At 45.4% G+C, this 22,694-nt stretch overlaps 1 protein-coding gene across 2 annotated transcripts in view; it reads right to left on the minus strand.

The window, feature by feature from the left end:
- The window catches only part of spsb1 (splA/ryanodine receptor domain and SOCS box containing 1), a 76,772-nt gene that overhangs the window by 45,848 nt on the left and 8,230 nt on the right, over positions 1-22,694 (minus strand). The window contains exon 1 of one of the 2 annotated variants that reach the window (XM_033048557.1): positions 17,482-17,607. The exons of the other annotated variant lie outside the window; for it this stretch is intronic. The gene's annotated coding sequence lies outside the window, so the exon portion shown is untranslated. Of the gene's footprint in view, positions 1-17,481; positions 17,608-22,694 lie in introns of those variants that run through there. 2 annotated transcript variants of the gene reach the window in all.

Consider the following 22,694-nt stretch of genomic DNA (forward strand, 5'->3'; position numbering starts at 1 on the left):
GGCAACTTTCCATCAATCTCTGCACAAAGCACTTGAGGAATTTCACATGGACAGAATATTAACTTCCATAACCAATGGAAAATAATCTTTTTTGGAAGGTAGTAAGTATTAAAATAGAACAGCCATTACACAACATTGGGACCCACTACACTGCTGCTCATAGTCCATAAAAGGAAGATGAGATTTTTCTAGTCTGGTGAAGTGTTCCAAATGAATTTGCCTAGTCACAGCTAGCCCTGGTACGAACCAAATCACTCAAGCAGGCAACAACGGCTCAAAATTAACACTACAAATCACACCATTTAAGCCATTTGCTTTTAAGTATTTGCCTTCATGAAGAAAAACAAACTCCATTTGGACCAGGTCGTGTGTTAAATTGCACTGCAAATCATTCATGCATGGTTTATTGGATCATACAGTCAAAATGCACATTAAGTCACCGAATTAAATTTGATGGCCAGACATTAATTATGTCATAAGACATAGCCACATTTACACCTTCATAGAAAACATGATTGCACCCAGTTTATGTGGTAGAACATTTCCTTGCCTCTGACCCTTGGGCTGACCCTTAAAGCACAAAGGGCCTTGCAGCTCGCACCGTTCTGCTTGTCAGAAAGAATCCTCTGCTTTCTAATTTTCACTGCTTTGCGTCAACAGACGATCACAATATTAGCCAGTGTTTGTATCTGTGAACTCACTCCCATGTTACAGCATCTACCACAAAGTTGTAGAGCTGCTGCCTTACAGAGCCGGAGACCTGGGTTTAATCCCGACTATGGGTGCATGAAGTTTGTACTTTCTCTCGGAGGCTGTAGGTTTTCTCCAGCTGCCCAGTTTCCTCCCACATCCCAAAAACGTGCAGGTTTGTAGGTTAATTGGCCTCTGTAAACTGCCCTTGGTGTGTAGGATGGGATAGCATAGAACCAGTGTACAGGTGACTGATAGTCAGCAGGAACGCGATGGGCTAAGGGACCCTATCCGCACTCACCTGCTCACTAGTTTCATGTTATCCCACTTTCACATCCACACACATTAGGGAACAAGAAGGCATCCAAAAAAAAGCAAAGATAGACAGACAATGCCCTGGGGGTTTTTTTTACAAGGCCTTGTGCCCCCTCAGTACACAAAACACCTTCTGCCAAAGTACTTCTGATGTACTTTGCACCAACAATCTAATAAATTTCCATGCAGAGATTTTAAATATTAAAACTCGGGCAATATTCCATATCAGACTATAGAATTTTAATGCAACAGATGACCGAATATTTAACTGCATTTGAACTTCTGGGGATTTGGAACAGAAAATTTTAAATTAGTCAGTTTTCATTTCAGCCCCAATTTTCTGAAGTAATTTCTTTCGGCTTGTGGAATGCTCAAAGGAATCAGCTCCATGAAATCACCTCCGATTTTTATTCATCACCCTTACATTTAATGCCAGGATTAATAAGGTTATTTAGCCCAATGCCTTTTTTCTACCATCCAACCTTAGTTAGCAATTCTTTATTCTGCTTCTTGTGCTTGAACTGATTTGCAGCCATTTTACAGGCCTTTCACCACATTTATTAACATAATTTACCCACTGTGACAAGTTAAATCTTCAAGCCATTACATATTTGACCAAAAACATGTCCTCTTCCTTGGCACTTTGTTACCTGCCTGAACATACCCCTGTAACTCAGCATCACATGTTTGGTCACCAAAATTCCCATTAAAACTCTTGGGACACAAAAAAGACACCAAGAGAAACAAAGTTGCTGCTGTGATATTCTGAACAAATCTAAACGAGCAGACTCCTAACAGACAATAACGCATGCTGCCAAAAATAGTACTTTAACATTTAGCAACTCAGTGGCGGGACAGGCAGCATCTCTGGAAAGAAGGAATGGGTGACGTTTCGAGTCGAGACACTTCTTCAGACTCCATCTATCATTGGTTTAAAACAGCATCTGCAGTTCCTTCCTCCTACACCTTTAACATTTTTTAAAAATATGACAGATACAGCGCGGAAACAGGCTCTTCGGCCCACCGGGTCCAGGCCGACCAGCGATCGCCACACATTAACACAATTTTCTGTGATGCAAACCCATGTCATCTGCACATGCTTGAAGAAACAAGATATAATTTTTTTAATTAATTTTTTTATTAATAAATTGTATTTACTTTCCTCACACGAATTTCATGGACAAATTATTCAGAGTCAGATTTCAGGCCCCAATGCAAATGCCACGATGACAAATTTCTGTCATCTGACCTGCTGTAGCATGCATATATTCTACACTTCTACCCCTTCAAGCATCAAAAGAACTTTTCAATAGGACTGGCTCATACTGCACATATTCAAAGACAAGCTTAGTATTGTGATTATTTGCAGATGCAAAGTAGGGAAAATTAAAGCAGAGGATTCTTAACGTGACAGAATGGAGTGAGCTAGGAGGTCCATTGTGATTTAATGGTTACTTTTTTGTATCAAGCCAAGGAAATGTTCCACACAAACACAAGGCAAGATCAAGAATTCTATTCTGACATGCATCTCTATGGTCTCATTACTTCACCAGGAGACAGTTTCAACACTACAAACAGCTGTTATTTTTGTGCTGCATCCAAAGATATACCAGCAAAAAAACACTTTATTCTCAACAAGAGAAAACAATTCTACTTAGTAATAAGCAAGTAGTATCACTTAGTAATAAAATTGATCTACAGATGAAGTGGACTTTCCCCATTTTGTACCAACAATAACCCTTCCAATCCCTTACATTGCTAAATATCCCCCCCGACCACCCCACCCCTAGACCACTATTGTTTAGTGAATTCTAAAGGTTCAGGGTAAAAACATGTGAAAGAAAACTACTGCAGTCGTGAACAACAATCTCCATTTGACCTACACATGATTCTAGACACCAGCTGGGGGAAAACATGCCAACATTCACCCCCATCAACCCACAAAAGGAAAAGCTCTGAATGGGACCAGCTCATTCTTCCAAATGAAATTTAGAAAGACAATTCCATTATTCCTAGGATAAAATCCAATGCAATTTCAATACACCTCATCACAAGGCAAAAACACACGACTTGGAAAAAATAAGATGTCTCACTAGGGCGCTAAGCAAGTTAAAGAAAGATGGATCAATCCTCGTACACAAACCGTTCCTCACCAAAACAGAAATGCTATTAACCTTCCCAATAGCTGGGAATATCTGAGTGTTCACTTTGTGGCTCATGTCCAAGAACACTCAGATCTTTCCAAACATCACCTTTCAAATATACAATTTTTCAATAACATTTCTATCAAACTGGACGAATTTGCTTTTCCACATTATATTCCATTTGATATCCGCATCAGTAAAGCTTTACTTGTCTTCATCTCATTCTGAAGGACCCTGATAGACATGCTGTCTGTCCATTCACTGCACGGATGCTGCCGAGCTCACTGGGTTACTCACCCACTGCTTTTTACTCAGGATTCTGGCATCTGCAGTTTCTTGCACCTCCAAAGCTTTTCTACTTCCTCCTCACAGCCCACATTGCAATCCAGCAACTATTCAGAAATTATGAACAGTACACTTAATTCACCTCTTCCATATCAATAAGGACTACACAGCTGGAGCTGCAGCTCGAGTTAGTTTCTCTCTGGTCTTCATCCCACTTCTAATCTTCATTTACTAATCCCTTTACCACACTCATGTTGCACAACGACCACTTATCCCTTGTGCCCTGTATTTTAATCCCTTCCCTCTGTACTTTAAATGCAGTTTAAATCCAACTTCTTCCAGTTTTGGTTATCAACACAAAATGTTCCCCATTTCTTTTGAAAAGTTGGCTGAACCAAGCAGATCACACTGCTTTCTCTATAATTCCACCTTTAATCTTTCCTAATGCTTAGTACAAAGAAAAATAGCTGCTAAGATTGCTTTAGAATCACAGGTTATAATGACCTACAGCAAACATTACAAATCAGAATAGATGGGATGATTCCAGGCACACTGATCAAAAACGTCGGGGAGGAAGGTACACGATCCAAACATTATTTCCTCGTTGCCAGAGTCACTAACGAAAACACCACGGAGAACACTGCACACGTGACAATGCAAGCACTAGTCAATATTCTTCACTCAAGATTAATGCTCGAGGCCAAGGTAAAGCAGAATCACTCCTCCCAAGGCTGCTACTCACCATACAGTGGAACAGTGAACCACACAAATCCAAAAGAAAATGCACACTCAGCACGGCTTCCATTCAGAAACAAGTTACTACGAGTTTCATGCAGTAACAGAGAATTGCCATTGAGCTTCTCTAAAATAACCAAGCATCAAATGTTTCATGTCCCAATTATGTATTGATGCAACTAGTACTGCAATATTTGTAGGAAGCAAGGTTAACCAAATGTCAGTATTTAACGTAGACAAAAGTGCTAGAGAAGCTCAGCGGGTGCAGCAGCATCTATGGAGCGAAGGAAATAGGCAACGTTTCAGGCCATTCGGCCCAAAACGTTGCCCATTTCCTTCGCTCCATAGATGCTGCTGCACCTGCTGAGTTTCTCCAGCACTTTTGTCTACCTTCGATTTTCCAGCATCTGCAGTCCCTTCTTGAACACTTTGTCAGCTGGCAGTATCATCAAGGACCCACACCATCCTGGCCACACACTCATCTCCCTGCTACATTCAGGTAGAAGGTACAGGGGCCTAAAGACTGCAACGACCAGGTTCAGGAATAGCTACTGATGAAGCCGAATTTTAGTTAAAAATATAAGAAGATATTAAATTGGCTTCTGGGATAGCTTACAGCTTATATTTAGTCTCAAATTAGGCTTGCCTCAGGTTGCGGTGTGTGAGATAATAAATACTATAACATTGTCTCCCAAGTGACGAGGTGACAGAGGAAGAGAGAGCTAGAGTCATCTCTTTGAAGTAAGATGTCGTAAACCAAGTGTCCTATGTTTATGAGGGAGGAGGTGACAAGAGAGGAGAAGCTAGACCGATCTAAGGGATTGTGACAAAATGCCTTTGATGTGATGCCTTTTCCTGTACCTCTGACCATGACTAATGTCTGTGGAATGTGCTAAGGTGACAAAGAAACACTATATAATGCGATGTAATTCTGTTGTTCAGAGAAGTGGGGGAGGACGGTGAAGTGTCTGTAATTGCTCACTTGACTTAGAGTTCTTCCTCCCTTCCATCGGCCAATAATAAGTAAAGTTTTGAACTGGTCTACCAAACAGTTTGTGTGGTGTCTGTTTAATAATAATAATAATAATAATAATAATATCTTTTGTCATTGCACGTCAGTGCAACGAGATTTAAGAAGCGAACCTGTTTAGTGGTTATAAAAGTCACCTTTTCACTACTTCCCCACAGCCATCGGGCTATTAAACTTGGCTCGGACAAAACTCTGAACATTAATAGCCCATTATCTGTTATTTGCACGTTATCAGTTTATTTATTCATGTGTGTATATATTTATATAATGGCATATGGACACACTGATCGGTTTTGTAATCAATGCCTACTATGTTCTGTTGTGCTGAAGCAAAGCAAGAATTTCATTGTCCTATCGGGGCACATGACAATAAACTCACTTGAACTGGAACCTTCTCCAGCAAACAACTACACCACTACAACCTCGCAATAAGAATAATGTCGACAACAAAAGCTGCTTCCCACACTTCCAGTTCATGAACACAAACAATGATCAATGTTCCTTCCCTGCATTGCACCAGTCCATAGCTCATTGAGAGCAATAGTGGAAGAGATGCCTCAGCCAATACAAAGCAGTCACCTGGCTTCATTGAATCTACCCTCGTGTACTTCTGGGACTTGAGCCACAGCCCTCAAAATAGAGAGGGGGCCCCAAAGATACATTATCTGCAAAATCCTCCAGAGACCCCAATTAAGTCAGTTCCAATGGACACCACCACCACCCATCCCCAAATGCCAAGCCATGTCACCAAGACAGAGGCTCTCAAAACCTCATGTGGAAAGCACAACATTCCACTAATTCATAGGAATTTGACACTCTACTTCTCAGAATGGTGTCGAGAATAGCACTAGTCCAGTTTAAATACCACCAGTCCCCAAATTACTCATCCGCCCAACCAGAATGTCCCATTGGGATCTTAGCTCGTAACACAAGAATTAGTGGAAGCCCTCACTGGGACTTCCAAGTTCCCCAAGTTGCGAGTTCCCCAAGTGGGGGGGGATGAGACATTCAAATATTTGTCAATTCTTTTCCTGGTTTAAATAGCAATTTTCCCAAAATGTAACCTCAAGTTATTTTCTTTAAAAATAAAATCCCAAGTCTTAATACCAGGCTGCTCTGACAGATGAACAAATATGTTAGCTTCAAAACAGTCACACAGGACCAGACACTTAACAGCTGCTAACTGTTTTAAACAAGTTTAGGGAAATGATGGATCAGCTTGCTTTTACCGTTGGCATGGATATTTTCCAGATTAACTAAGATGATTTCAGTCATGCCCTTAAAACAAAGTCATAGCTACAATAACATATTTGCTGCCGAGAAGGAATTTCTGGTGAAGGAATTATTATTCTGGAAGAATTACTCCCACTTAGTAGGCTATAGATTTGAGGGATATTTTTCTCTGTTCAGTGTGGCACTAAAGAACATGGAGAGATGTGTTGTGCCTCCAATATGCTGGCTCAGTCTGTGCACCAGAAAGATTCTCACTATGTCATCTACATGTACAGTCTTTGGCCATTAACTACAACTATTGACAATGCTCAGCGATTTGATATGGAGAGAATTTAAAAAGAAACATGTGCCAATCCTTAACAATCACAGGCCACAGAACTACCCAAAGTAATTACAGAAAAAAGCTGTCAAGACACAAGTTTAAATTTGGTTAAAACAAAAACAGACAAAGGGCTGGAGTAACTCAGCGAGTCAGACAGCTTTTACAGAGATCATGGATAGGTGACTTTTGGGTCTGGGCTGTTCATCAGACTCAGCCTCTTAATAGCAACCTTTAGGGGGGGGGATATGATATAATAGATGTGGCAACTCAAGAACAAGGCAAGTTTAATTTATCCCTTCATTGTTCATTGCCAGTACACATGTCAATTATACACTGGACTCAGAGATTGAAGGTGTGCACGCCATGAGAGTGCTGCCACAAGTTGCTCAAAATAGTCCATCCACCCAGCAAGCCAGGTTACCGTTAAATACTCAGTTTGCCCAGTGGGTTCACTCCAGCTTGGGTCAAGCTTTGTAGCACGATTCTAGACCAGTTATGCCCCATACCTTAACCAACCACTCTAGGTGGTGAGAGCAGGTATTGAGGGGGGGGGGGGGGGTCCTGGGACACCAGAACCAACCGTTGATCCTTCCCGAGATGTTGTGGGCCCAACTCAACAAAACGCCAGCGGAGGGAGGTGCCCACGAGAAAACCCCAATAATATAATGGCATATTATAAAACTATAACCCTCGTTTTTGTTGTTATAAGTTTAACTGTGCATTTTTAAAGGCATTTTAAACTCTCATGTAGCATTTGGATTGGGTTACCTGGTTAAATATTTAGCTTGTGTGTTTGTTCACATGTAGACAGCTTATTAGTGAATATGAGGCCAGTTATTGTCCTACAGCACAAGTGTGTATAGGTAGGTTGGATACTCTGTTGGCATTGCCTTGCTTTTCTTAGTTGAGCGCTTATCCTGGTGTTGGAGCACATACCTTGTGTTTTCACAATAATACCCACCTACATTTACAATTGCCACGATCAGCCCTGCTTCCTTGACAAACTCACCTCTTGTCTTTAAGACACTAACATTTTTTTTTAAGCTGGTTTTTAGCCCATTTTTGTGCTCAAAAGTAATGCAACGTCTTTGAATGAATTTCACTACAATAAGAAAATAAGCCATTGCTGCTGTTCGGGGTGTCCAGCAAAGATCTGTAACAGTTCTGACATGTGGATTATAGTAGACACTAGCCTACTGTCCGCGTTAATGCGGCTGCAACCTAGTCTTCATCTTCAGGCCCTGGGGGCATTTCGTGTTTACAGAAGACTGCCGGGACACCGTCCAGGAATCAACTAACACTGTGGCATTTCTTGAAAGTGACAAAGCCACTTAATACAAAGGGCATTTTTCACTTTGATATTCTGGCCCCGCATTCAATACGACACCTGGTGTTTGGCCGTCAACTGCATGCTTGCACTTCAAAATTGATAACCAAAGCCTCACCTGTTGCATTGTTACAGAACAGATCGCACGTTTGCATCATTGTGATCACCATTCAATGCAAGCTGTGCAAAAGGGTGAATTGAAGAAGGTCCATTGTCTTCACCCAGATGCGGGATTACAGCAGACTGCACCAATCTGTTTCACAGTTTATCAGTAGAGAAAATCCCCTCAGTCTCCTTCGTCAAGATGACAGAGGATTCAAACTCCAATACAACGGCAATTGAAATGTATCAGGAAACAGATTCATCAGCAGCAAAAAACAGTTTAATACTAATTCAGAACTACTAAAGATCAAGCACCAAGAGGATTGAACGACAAGCAAAAAATACATTTTAGCGGAGGTCGACAAAAGTTCTGGAGAAACTCAGCGGGTGAGTCAGCATCTATGGAGCGAAGGAAATGGGCAACGTTTCGGGCCAGGCCCGAAACATTGCCCATTTTCTTAGCTCCATAGATGCTGCCTCACCCGCTGAGATTCTCCAGCACTTTTGTCTACCTTCGATTTTCCAGCATCTGCAGTTCCTTCTTAAACAATACATTTTAGCCGCTGATGGTTGAAACCAGATTTTTCTGACTGCAGGGGAGGAATCTTACCCAAAGACTGAACAGGTAGATGCTGGAAGAGGATTCTTCAAAACGGGAGAAAATAGTCATGATGAAGTTGGTCTGCTGAGACTAACTAGAAGCAAATTTTGTCCCATCTAATCTTGAATTTTTGGATTACACACATCTAAGAAGTCTTTAAATGTACTCAATCTGGTGATGGATCTGAACTAATGTTAGGGAAACAGGCAAGAACATTGAATGAAGACTCAGTGGAGGTCAACCATGTCACTGACTGAAGACCATACCATAGGAGACCCCATTTATTTTACTGCACAAGTAACACAGAATCATAGCTAGAAACCCAACCTTTGGTTTGCATAACTGACCATTGATGTTTGCATACCCAAGACCAAGAAAGAAGAGTCTCGATCCAAAACGTCACCCATCCCTTCTCTCCAGAGATGCTGCCTGTCCTGCTGAGTTACTCCAGCTTTTTGTGTCTATCTATTAATGGACAATTTTTGCATATTAACTGCGAAAGTATTCCATCCGAGTATTAACAATGAAGCACTGCATTCCAATGTCTAACGGACAACAGCCCTCGGGGCTTGATGTTACCAGCACGTGCCGGCAACACGAACACTCGTCACCATTTAAATGTCCCCGTCAATCCTGGAGGTGGAACTTCCCTCGAGCAGAGAACAACTCTGAAGCTGTCAATACCCAGATACACCTCCGGCGGGCCAGGCGTGAGTTCATAAACCACAGCCCCAGAAGACTCATTATTGACCTTCATGTGATGACGCAGAAGATCCTGGGCCTCAAGGTAGTGGATCAGGCACGTCATCACTTACTGGTTCAACACAAACGCAACCTGGTCAACATACACAACTTACTTATTTATTATTATTATTTATTTATTTTTATTTTTAAGTACAGGTGCACAACCTTTTATCCGAAGATCCAAATAACGAAAACCTCCGAATAGCGGCCATTTTTTCGGTCCTTGAAGAAAGGTCCTTGAAAACGTTCACCGAGGGCGGCCCGCAGAGGTGACAGCGGAACCTCCGGTCGGTCCTCGAAGAAAGGGGAACTAAATCCCCATTCATAAAAGAGAAGGTGAGGGTATATTGCGCGGGAAGGTTAATCATTGACAATATGCTGCTACCTGCCCGCTGAGTTAAAAAGTTCCCACGGTAGACTCACGATACACAGTGTATCGTGAGTCTTGCGTGGGAACTTTTTAACTCAGCGGGCAGGCAGCAGCATATTGTCAATGATTAACCTTCCCGCGCAATATACCCTCACCTTCTCTTTTATGAATGGGGATTTAGTTCCCCTTTCTTCGAGGACCGACCGGAGGTTCCGCTGTCACCTCTGCGGGCCGCCCTCGGTGAACGTTTTCAAGCGCAAGCACGGAGATCCCAGAGACCCACAGCCAACAGCAGCCCAGCCCAGCCCCGCTCCAACTACAGAGGAAAACTGCAAACTGGCCGGAGACGTCAGGACCACCAGAAGCCGTTCCCCGAGCTGTGCCCCCTCATCGGGACACCGACCCCCAGGCCCACTGCAAGAACGGAGATCCCAGAGACCCACAGCCAGCAGCAGCCCAGCCCCGTTCCAACCAAAGATCTTTGGTTCCAACTACAGAGGAACCTGGGTTGCGGATGACGGGGCGCAGCTCGGGGCGTCGTAGGGACCCATCGGGGAGCGGGTTCCTGTTGGTCCTGACGTCTCCGGCCACCTGCCATCATCCGGGAACTGTACCGCCCTTGCAGGAGAGTGGGGTTGTTTGCAGTTGCAGAGGGAGGGGGCAAGGGCGGTACAGTTCCCAGTCTCAGATCCAGTCCAGGGGGGTGGCCGGAGACGTCAGGACCAACGGGACACCGACCCCCAGGCCCACTGCAAGCACGGAGATCCCAGAGACCCACAGCCAGCAGCAACTCCAGCCCAGCCCCGCTCCAACTCCAGAGGAACACGTAGGGGCAGAAGCTGATGGTGTGCAAGGTACGTCTTGTTCTTGGGGTGGCGGATGAGGGGGCGCAGCTCGGGCTGTGGGCAAACTGCCACTTGTCGTCGTAGCGGCCCATCGGGGAGCGGATTCCTCTGGAGTTGGAGGGGGAGGGGGGTATTGTGCTGTTTGATCGCCGCCTGCTATCCCAGGGACAGGGAGACACAGCGGCTTTTTAGACTGGTGGGCAATCACTTCCAAAGTTCTGCCCACACAGTCAGTACACCTCTCCTACACTGCATTTCATACAAACATTTATTCTGCAAGAAAAAACGACATTGAAGACTCAAACTCGCGACCGAGTAACTGCCGGGATCAAGGCGCAAACTCGCGACCTTGCGGATACGAGCCGAGCACTCTACCACTGAGCCAGCCATTAAAATCTACGCTAAAAAAATTCCATTCCGAAGACCGACAAATTCTGAATTACGAAAAGTGTCTGGTCCCAAGGCTTTCGGATAAAAGGTTGTGCACCTGTACATTAAAAAAATTATTCTATACAATTAAAGTTCTCAAGCCATGCTAGTAAACATTTTTCCATCTTCCTATCATGGGCTTTGATTTCTTTGGTACCCACTTTTAAAATGAATATCCACAGCACTTCAGACAATTCATTCCATTGAATAGTCATCAAAAATGCATGATCCTTCCTATCCATGGGGATGCATACTTACTCTCTCCCTCTCTCTCATTTCACTCCTATCATCGGGAAGGTGGTACAGGAGTCCGAAAACTGACCACCAGGTTCAAGAATAGCTCCTTTCCAACAACCATCAAGATCTTCGTAGGGAGGAACTGCAGACGCCGGTTTACACTGAAGATAAGACAAAATGCTGGAGTAACTCAGTGGGACAGGCAGCATCACTGGAGAGAAGGACATTTCAGGTCGAGACCCTTCTTTGAAGAAGTTCTCTTTGAAGAAGGGTCTCGACCTGAAATGTCACCCTTTCCTTCTCTCCAGAGATGCTGCCCGTCCCACTGAGTTACTCCAGCATTTGGTCTCTAAACAGCAGGATCTTGAACATTACACACTGACCACAACTATGGACACCGATTGCACAAATGACTTTTTTTTGGCTCTGGTATTCTGCTTATTAATGTAACAAAAACAATAAATAAATTATCTGTATGCATTGAGTCTACAGGCCAGCGAAGCTTATGCAAGAATGTCATTGTCATCAGTACATCCGAAAATTAAACACTTAACAGTTTGGAAATGATGTTATGTGGACAGTCACCAACAGCCAGCCTCTTATTTTAAAATGAATATTGAAGAGACCACCTTTGTTATTGCATTTGTTCAATACGGTGCTCCAATTTTTGCAAGCATGACACCACAAATCCAAACCAACTTCATCATCCAAAATGTAGAATATCAACCCAGCACATCCCACACAAGAACTATGAATCCCAATCAAAAGTAGGACAGAAAACACCTAAAATCTAACCCCACCGCAACTTGGCAGAGCACATGGACATAGCAAAACATGAAGGGTTGTTCAAAGCTGAACAATTCATGTACAATTGATAGCTGATGTACAATTCACAGCCAGAAACCGGCCTGGCTGCAGCATGGGGCCACAGCATCCTACCCCCAAACAAGCTCAGGTGATGTCTGCTTGCTCTATGATTATGCATTAGACTAGTGCACAGATGGAGCAGCAGTAGTTTTGCTGCCTTACAGCATCAGAGATTTGGGTTCAATCTGGGCTATGGGTGCTGTCTGTGTGGAGATAGTATGTTCTCAGTGACCACATAGGTTTTCTCTTGGTGCTCCGGTTTCATCCCTCATGGCAAAGCATGCAGGTTTGTAAATAGCTCCTATAAATTATTCCTAGTGTGTGGTAGAGAGATAGTGTATGGGCGATTGCTGGTCGGCATGGACTAGATAGATAGATCCTTTATTGTCATTCAGACCTTTCGGTCTGAACGAAATTATGTTGCCTGCAGTCATACACAGAATCGATAATAACAAAACATACAATAAACACAAATTAAACATCCACCACAGTGAGTTCACCAAGCACATCCTCACTGTGATGGAGGCAAAGTCTTAGTCTCCGTCTCTTCCCTCCTTGTTCTCCCTCTGCGTTGAGGCGATCGATCCAGGCCGAAGATGCCGCTCTCCAGTCCAGCGGACCTCCGTGGTGATGTCGCTGATGACTAAGTGGGACGAAGAGCCCGTTTCCACGCTGTATCTACAAAACCAAAACTAATAAGGAGATCCAAAACTTGCTGCTCTCAAAATTAATCAAAAAGTTTTTGAGAAGAGCAACCCAAAGGTGAACCTTGCTTCTGGGAGAGATGGGTTCCTCAAGAATGCAGCACCTCACGACAGGCAGCGCAACAGGTTTAACATAACACAAACTGAATCCCCAGCAACAAACAGAATGACGTGCGACCTGATGACAATGGGTTGCCAGAAATGCAGAGTCACTCTGTTATCAAAATGCACCCATAAATAGCACGACCAATTAGCACTGGGACACATTTAATATAATGAATTGTGCATGCCGCATAGAATGTCCATGGCTCATATGGCCCATTAAATATAGACTCAGAAGCTTTGAACAAAATGCTGGTGCCAGTCGCACAAATCTGCCCATTACAAGTAATGCTGCCATTATAAGTACAACCGACCCAATGATCACAGCAGGATATGCATTCAACACTGCAGACCCACCAACTTTACGTTAGAATATTAACAGTATAGCACAGGAACAGGCCCTTCAGCCCACAATCAAGTTTGTGCCAAACATGATGCCCAGTTAAACTGAACTCATCTGCCTGAACAGTATATATATTTATTGCTCATTATTCTATGTTCGCTCTTCTGAGAGATGCCAATTGCATTTCGTTGTCTCTGTACTGTACACTGCACAATGACAATAAAGATTGAATCTGAAATCTGATTCATATCCCTCTATTCCCTACATACCCATGTGCCTATCCAAAAGCCTCTGAAATGCCACTATGCCTCCACCACCACTCCAGGCAATGCGTTCCAAGTGCCCACTCCTCTGCAAGAAAACTCCACGCGCACATATCCATTAAACATTTCCTCCTCTCACCTTATACCAGGGGTTCCCAACCTTTTTGGCCCCGTTTACCCCTGGCAACTTTAATAGCACATAACAATGTCATGTCACTTATTTATGAACAACTAATGCTGAACAGATACCGGCATACCAGTACCAAACACAGTCAGTCAATGAGAAAAAATATGTACAAATCCAGAATCAACAAATTTACTCCCTGGGCAGGTGAAATTGACCCCAGGTTGGGAACCCTTGCCTTATACCAATGTCCCTTCGCATTGGAAACTCCCACCCTGGGGAAAGAGGTTCTAACAGTATACCCTACCCATGCCACTCATACTTTTATACACGTCCATCAAAACTCTTCTCAAACTCCAACATTCCATGATGCTGGCAGAACCACCAACAGCCATACCTTTGCATTTAAAATAAAACAAAGGCAGCACAGTGGCACAGCTGGTCGAGCTGCCTCAACACGAGACCCATGGTTCTATTCTGACCTCCAGCGCTGTCTTTGTGGAGTTTGCACATTCTCCGTGTCCACCTGGGTTTGCTTCACGTGCTCCGGTTTCTTCCCACATCCCAGAGTATGGAGTGGATAAGAAAGTGGAACAACATGGAACTAATGTGAATGAGTGATCAATGGTCAACATGGACATGATGAAACAAGAGCCCATTTTCACACTTTCTAAAATTAAAACTAGCAACATATGTTGTCAGAACCAAAGGCCAGTCTGTCGCATTTCAAATAAAACAGAAACAACTGCATGGTCACATTTACACTACATTGCACCCCAAAGCTATTTTTAGGCACTTCAAATATCCAGCACAGCTTCATTTAAAAAAGTCTTTGACAATGTCAAAGATTTTTTTAAATGAAGCTGTACTGGATATTTGAAGTGCCCAAAAATAGCTTTGGGGTGCAATATAGTGTAAATGTGAAGAAGGGTTTCGGCCCGAAATGTTGCCTATTTCCTTCGCTCCATAGATGTTGCTGCACCACTGAGTTTATCCAGCATTTTTGTCTACCCAAGACATTAACTCTGCTCCTCTTTACAGAGATGCAGTCCAACTAGCTAAGCCTTTCCAGCGTTCCCCATGATAACAGGAATCTTTTCTGCCCAAAGTTTCACCTGTATCCAATTATCAATTAAGATAGACACAAAATGCTGGAGTAACTCAGTGGGTCAGGCGGGTGACATTTCAGGTCAGGGCCCATCTCCAGAGAAGCTGCCTAACCATCTAGGTTACTTTGTTTGTGGTTTATCACTGGTAGAAACCAGCATCTGCAGCTCTGCGTTTCTCCATCTATCACATTCCAGGCTTTGTCCCAATCCTACTTTGCTTTTCCAACTTTCTCTCCACCTCCCTCCCCACTATAATTAGTCTGAAGAAAAGACCCCCCCCCCTAATTCAGATGCTGCCTGACTCATCAAGTTCCTCCAACACTGTGCATTGCTCAATATTCCAGCATCTGCAGTTTCTCGTGTCTCTAAATAACGATTAAGTTTTGTTACCCAATTCTATAAATTGCCAAATACTTCATACTCCAGAGGACATAGTCATAGTGGAATAGATTCATCTACACTCATCAACCATTGTCTTCCCAATACCCTCCTCCTCAAACCACATGCAACCGACAGTTAGATCCTCGAAGTACCACAGTAAAATTCCAATAATCTATCGTTTGAAAACCCTACTTTAAGATTCTGACCCTGCAGGACACCATTTGCCAAGTTCTCGCCAAACTCAGAATTACTGGGAATGTTATCATAAACAAACATGAATCAAGATGCTGGGTTATTAATAGGAATCGCATCTAATAATTTGAAAAATCAGCTGGTCTGGTACCAAAGTTTCAAGGATGCCAGAACACTACTTTGATAGTAATTTCACCACAGAACTCATGCTTGGAACAAGGCAGAGAGAAAGCAAACTACTGGAGTATTAATGCAACTTGCGCTCACATAATGAACCTAGAGACTAGATCTATAATGTCTTCCAACATTCTTCCCCTTCCTCCTCCCTCTCCCCTTCTGCATTCATTATTTTTAGCAAGGCTGGAAGACCCAAACATAGCCAAACATACACCGTTGCTGTTTTGTTTTTTTAAAGCAGCAAAGAGCCTCAGACCCCGCTCCAGATGAGTATGCATTTACCATCTGTGCAAACTATCAAACATTTCTGCAGAGAACAATGCTGAGATGGGGCCATAGAAGGAATCGCTGCACACCAACTGAGTAAGTAAACAGAAGAGTGGGGGGCAGTGGAATAAAGCAAATGAGGACAATTGAGGCTGGCCTGAAGATCTGGAGAAGGCACTCTGTGGTAGCATCAAATACAGAGTGGGGGTTGCACAGAGGAATTATATAGTAACCTACAGGTTGAATCAAGCCAATCTGAAAATAAATTATAGGTAGGGTGGGTTGGGGAAAGAGAAGTACTGAACAAAATGCCAGGCACAAAACTCAGTATGACAGTAAAGTACAAAATACTGCAATAATAGATGTACCATCTTCCAAGACTAGACACTAAACTGCAGTGCCAACTGCCCTCAAGTGGATACAGCAGACCCAACCATATTATTTCAAGGAGTAGGTAGGCAAGCTCACATCACCATCCTCCCATGTTCCGGCCAAAAGTATTTTGTTCTCTCAACCAGGTCATTACCACACTTTAAATTATTGCTATGAGAACAACCACGGCGGTGCCCAGATCTGGAAATCGTAACAATAAACTTCCATATACTTGGTTGCAAAAGACTTTGGTCTTTGCACTAGTACTACAGTTCTTACTTTATTCAATTAAAAAAAAAATCTTCAGTGCAAAAACCAAAGTATTGGATGTAACCAACGGCAGTTCATAGAAGTTCACAGTTGCCGACTTTTGCATTCACAGACGTGTTAAGTTGCTGCAAGTACGAATTTCATTGTACCATTGGTCGGTAAACAGGACAATTAAACAACTCTTGCCTCTTGGCGAGAGATTTAATAAAGTAACACAACCAAAGGGGACGGTAGTTCTTGCAAACAAAGGGGCGCTTCAGGGCAGCGGGGAGGGTGCAAGTGAGACTAACCAGAGGACCAAGAATATGAGGAACATTGCTGGAGATTGAGAAAAATAAAGTAAGTAAAAATGACACAAGGACTTGGGGCTGGGAAGGCACCGCCAGCTGCAGTGGAGGGGGATTCAACATCAGTTATGTAGCTGCAGGGACCGAACAAGCACAGTGTAGAGGGGCAACTACTGTGTTTAAGAAGGAACTGCAGATGCTGGAAAATCGAAAGTAGACAAAAATGCTGGAGAAACTCAGCGGGTGCAGCAGCATCTATGGAGAAGGGTTTCGTCCCGAAACGTTGCCTATTTCCTTCGCTCCATAGATGCTGCTGCACCCGCTGAGTTTCTCCAGCATTTTTGTCTACATAGTTACTACTAGTGGGCTAGTACGGACGCAGCGGGCCGAACTGCAGGCTTCCCCCGCCCGTGCTCGGCGGTAGAGCAGCGGGCAAGTGCGAGGCGCCACAGCAATGCAGGGACTGGGGGTCGGGTCGGGTCGGGCTGCAGGCGGGGATGCGGCCTCGGGGGAGGGGGAGCGGGGACCCGGGCGGCAGGGGGGAGAGCGGGCCCGGTGAGCCAGCCCTGACCTGACCCTCCCGGCAGCCTGGCGGTCCAGTGGGCCCTCATTACCTGTGCGACGACCCCGAGCCTCTCCTTCTCCTGTCGTGTCCCGCTGCTCGCGCCGGTTATGGCGGCAACTCTCCGGCCACCTTTTATCCGCCAGCGCTGCCCGCACCGTACAGCCCCTAGTAGCGGCGCACCCTAAATCCCCACCGTACAGCCCCTAGTAGCGGCGCACCCTAAATCCCCACCGTACAGCCCCTAGTAGCGGCGCACCCTAAATCCCCACCGTACCGCCCCTAATAGCGGCGCACACCAAATCTCCACCGCACCCGTACCGCCCCTAGTAGCGGCGCACCCCAAATCCACATCACACCCGCACCGCCCCTAGTAGCGACGCACCCCAAATCCCCACCGCACCCGTACTGCCCCTAGTAGCGGCGTACCCCAAATTCCCACCGTACCGCCCCTAGTAGCAACACACCCCAAATCCCCACCGCACCGCCCCTAGTAGCGGCGCTCCCCAAATCCCCACCGTACCCGTACAGCCCCTAATAGCGGCGCACCCCAAATCCCCACCGTACCCGTACCGCCCCTAGTAGCGGCGCACCCCAAATCCCCACCGTACCGCCCCTAATAGCGGCGCACCCCAAATCCCCACCGTACCGCCCCTTGTAGCGGCGCACCCCAAATCCCCACCGTACCGCCCCTTGTAGCGGCGCACCCCAAATCCCCACCGTACCCGTACCGCCCCTTGTAGCGGCGCACCCCAAATCCCCACCGCACTGCCCCTAGTGGCGGCACACCCCAAACCCCCACCGCCCCTAATAGCAACGCTCCCTAAATCCCCACCGCACCGCCACGAGTAAAGGCACTCTCTAAATCCCCACCGTACCACACCACCCCTTGTAGCAGCACACCCTAAAATCCCCACCGTACAGCCCCCAGTAGCAGCGCACTCTAAATCTCACGGTATCGCCCCTAGTAGAGATGTTCTCTAAATCCCACCGTATCACCACCTAGTAGTGGCGCACCCTAAATCCTAGGCTGTACCTATCCTAGAACTGTCAGGAAAGAGTAACAAAGGAAACACTTTTTCTCACAGAGAGTGGTGAGTCTGTGGAATTCTCTGCCTCAGACGGTGGTGGAGGCCGGTTCTCTGGATACTTTCAAGAGAGAGCTAGATAGGACTTAAAGATAGCGGAGTCGGGGGATATGGGGAGAAGGCAGGAATGGGGTACTGATTGGGGGTGATCAGCCATGATCACATTGAATGGCGGTGCTGGCTCGAAGAGCCTAATGGCCTACTCCTGCACTTATTGTCTATTGTCTATTGTCTATTGCCATGGAAGCAGTGGGCTTTTCCCATCTGCTCCCCTGAAAGATTAGAGTGAAATATAGAGCATTGAAAGCTGAGGGGTGATCTAAAAGAGGTGTATAAAATTATGAGGGCAATATATAGGCACAGTGTCTTTTACCCTGGGTACGGAAACAAAAATCAGAGGATATAGGTTTGAGGTGAGAGGGGAAAGATGTAAAAGGAACCTGAGGGGAAACCTTTTCACACAGAGGGTGGTAGGTATGTGGAACAAGCTGCCTGAGGAGGTAGTTGATGCTGGTACTATAACAACATTTAAAAGACACTTGGACAGCTACATGGATAAGAAAGATTGAGAGGGATATGGGCCAAACCCAGGCACAGTGTTGCAGCGGTAGAGTTGCTGCCTTACAGCGCCAGAGACCCAAGTTCGATCCTGATTATGGGTGCTGTTTGTACGGAGTTCGTATGTTCTTCCCGTGACCGCTTGGATTTTACCCGGGTGCCCTGGTTTCCTCCGACATCCCAGAGTATGGGGTTCATGGTTGGCGCAGACTCGGTGAGCGCAGTACCTCCAACATCTAAACTATAACACCTAGATGGGGCATATTGGGCGGCATGGACAAGTTGGGCTGAAGGGCCTGTTTCCATGTTGTATGACGCCTTGACTCCAACAGTTACAGCACTCTTCACGTTGTAAATTAATGGTTTGGACAAGGGGATTGAAGGCTTTGTGGCCAAGTTTGCAAATGGTACGAAAATAGGCAGTGTGGAGGGGGGGCAGGCAGTGTGGAGAAAGCTGGGACTGCAGAAGGACGTGGACGTGGACAGGTTGGGAGAGTGGGCAGAGAAGTGGCAGATGGAATAAAGTGTAGCAAAGTATGGAGTCATGCATTTTGGTAGTAGGAATAAAGATGTATTTAGATATATCAGCTTTGATTGAATGGCGGAGTAGAAACATAGAAAATATGTGCAGGAGGAGGCCATTCGGCCCTTCGAGCCAGCAGCACCATTCATTGTGATCATGGTTGATTGTCCTGAATCAATAACCCGTGCCTGCCTTCTCCCCATATCCCTTGATTCTACTAGCCCCTAGAGCTCTATCTAACTCTCTCTTAAATCTATCCAGTGATTTGGCCTCCACTGCCCTCTGTGGCAGGGAATTCCACAAATTCATAACTCTCTGGGTGAAAAAGTTTTTTCTCACCTCAGTCTTAAATGGCCTCCCCTTTATTCTAAGACTGTGGCCCCTGGTTCTGGACTCGCCCAACATTGGGAACATTTTTCCTGCATCTAGCTTGTCCAGTCCTTTTATAAATTTATATGTTTCTATAAGATCGCCCCCTTATCCTTCTAAACTCCAGTGAATACAAGCCTAGTCTTTTCAATCTTTCCTCATATGACAGTCCCGCCATCCCAGGGATCAATCTCGTGAACCTACGCTGCACTGCCTCAATCACAAGGATGTCCTTCCTCAAATTAGGGGACCAAAACTGTATGCAATTTTGCCAGACTTGATGGGCCAAATGGCCTAATTCTACCCCAATTCTTATGACCTCATGAACTTCTGAGCACAGAAGGCCATTTGGCTCATTGACGGAGAGTAAACCTGATGAAAGATGTTGGAAGGTCAGGTCTGAGGAAACCTGCTGGGCCTGCTGGTGTTTCTGTGCTGTTGTGTGGCACACTCACTTCCCGTTCTATTCACCAGAAGGTCGTACAATTTTTTTGTGATGCAAGAACCTTGCTCTGAGTCAGCCCGGAGGAAGTGCCTGCGATGAGTCACATTTCGGAATCAAGGTTGTTCAGTGGAAGCAGCCACAGATGAGGTGTCTCCGGCTGGACAGGGCAGCACCCTGTGGTTGAGGAAGCCTCTCCCAAACTGATCTTCACTCTACACCAGCGATCCCCGTACACCAGCACTATCCTCCACGCACTAGGGACAATTTACAATTTACAATTACAGCCAGTTAACCTACAAACCTGCACTTCTTTGGACTGTGGGAAGAAACCAGAGCACACAGGGAAAACCCACACAGGTCACGGGGAGAACGTGCAAACTCCATACAGACAGCGCACGTATTCAGGATTGAACCAGGGCCTCTGGCGCTGTAAGGCAGCGACTCTACCGCTGCGCCACTGTGCCACCCCAGCACCAACTCAGGAAGCCTCCAGCTGGCATTGACAGGATGTGAACTCACCGTGAAATAGCAGTGATGGAGGGGGGGGGGGGGGTCATAGTTGAGAATGGGATTGGGAGGAGAAAATGGGTCAACTATGATTGAATGGCGGAGAAGACTTGATTAACCAAATGGCCTAATTCTGCTCCTATGACCTATGATCTAATGAATGCTGTCTGACCCGCTGAGTTACTCCAGCACTCTGTCTTTTTGTAAACCAGTGCCTGCAGTTCCTTGGGTCAGAAACTATTTATGATCTCAGTTTACACCAATTTAATCCGTACAGCCAAGATTTCAGCTGCAATGCCGACCAAAGATCACAGAGCAGAGCCTCCACCAGCACCACTGGCAGCGCATTCCACACACCAAGCACCCTCTGTGTTAACAAATTGCCCCACACACCTTCTTTAAACGTTGCCACGCTCACCTTATCAAATTCTATAAAAGACACAAAGACAAAGACACGAGTATATCTAGGATGTCCGTCCTCTTCAGCGCAACAATCACATTTTAGTTTAGTTTAGTTTAGTTCAATAGTCAATAGTCAGATTTATTCGTCACATACACAATGAAGTACAATGAAATGAACTTGCCAGCAGCGGTACAATAAAAAAAGAACACACAATACACAATAACAAAATGTAACACAAAAACACCCACCACAGCATTCTTCACTGTGGTGGAAGGCACGAGGTTCAGTCAGTCCTCCTCCATTTTTCCCCGTGGTCGGGACCATAAACCTCCGCAGTCGCCGCTGCGGGCGCCCAGATGTACAGGCAAGGTAAGTCCCGAATCGGTGCTTCCCTACCGGAGACCGCGGCTTGTTAGATGACGTAGGCCGCAGGCCGGCGGTCGGAGCTCTTCTCCAGGGATCCCCGGCGAGGGATCCCGCTCCGGATGGTAAGTCCCCGCCGCGCCCGCGGTTAGAAGCACCGCAGACTGCGGCTTCAAGCTGATGTAGGCCGCGGGCGGGCGGAACTCTGAGAGACACATCGCAGAAACAGGCCCTTTGGCCCACCGGGTCCACACCGACCAGCGATCCCCGCACACTAACACTATCCTACACACACTACAGACAATTTACAGTTTTTATCGAAGCCAATAAACCTTCAAACCTGTACTTCTTTGGAGTGTGGGTGGAAACTGAAGCACCCGGAGAAAACCCACGCAGTCACAGAGAAAACGTAAAACTCCATACAGACAGCACCCATCGTTAGGACTGAACCCAAGTCTCTGGCACTGTAAGACAGCAACTCTACCGCTGCGCCACCTTGCCGCCCATTACTGCCCAACTTGGAAAGACTCATCCTAGGGGACGTTCCTCTATGATAGAATGTGGCTCGTGATAAATCCTGCAAGATTCAGTTTGGGTTTCTTTGAGTTCTACTTCTTAAATAGGACACGCATTCCTCAGTGTCACATCCAGACTCAAACTGGACCCCACAGACATTGGATTATCCTCTGTAACGTCCACTTTCTTGAACAAGAAACCACCACCAGACACTCACTTTCCTTCCCTGCAGTCTTATGCAATAGATTGATATGGACATCCGTTTATCATTGTCACGCGTGCCGTGATACAGAGAAAGGTGTTGTAACACTAATTATCTTCCAAACATTAAGATTAGTTTAGACACAAGGGACTGGTTTACAAAAAAAAGACAAAGTGCTGGAGTAACTCTACAGAAAAAGGCACAAAGTGTTAGAGTAACTGCAGAAAAAGCCATAAAGTGATCGAGTAACAAAAAAAAATGTGCTGGAGTAACTACAGAAAAAGACCCAAA

This window comes from Amblyraja radiata, chromosome 31 (assembly GCF_010909765.2).
Source record: "Amblyraja radiata isolate CabotCenter1 chromosome 31, sAmbRad1.1.pri, whole genome shotgun sequence".
Lineage (NCBI taxonomy): Eukaryota > Metazoa > Chordata > Chondrichthyes > Rajiformes > Rajidae > Amblyraja > Amblyraja radiata.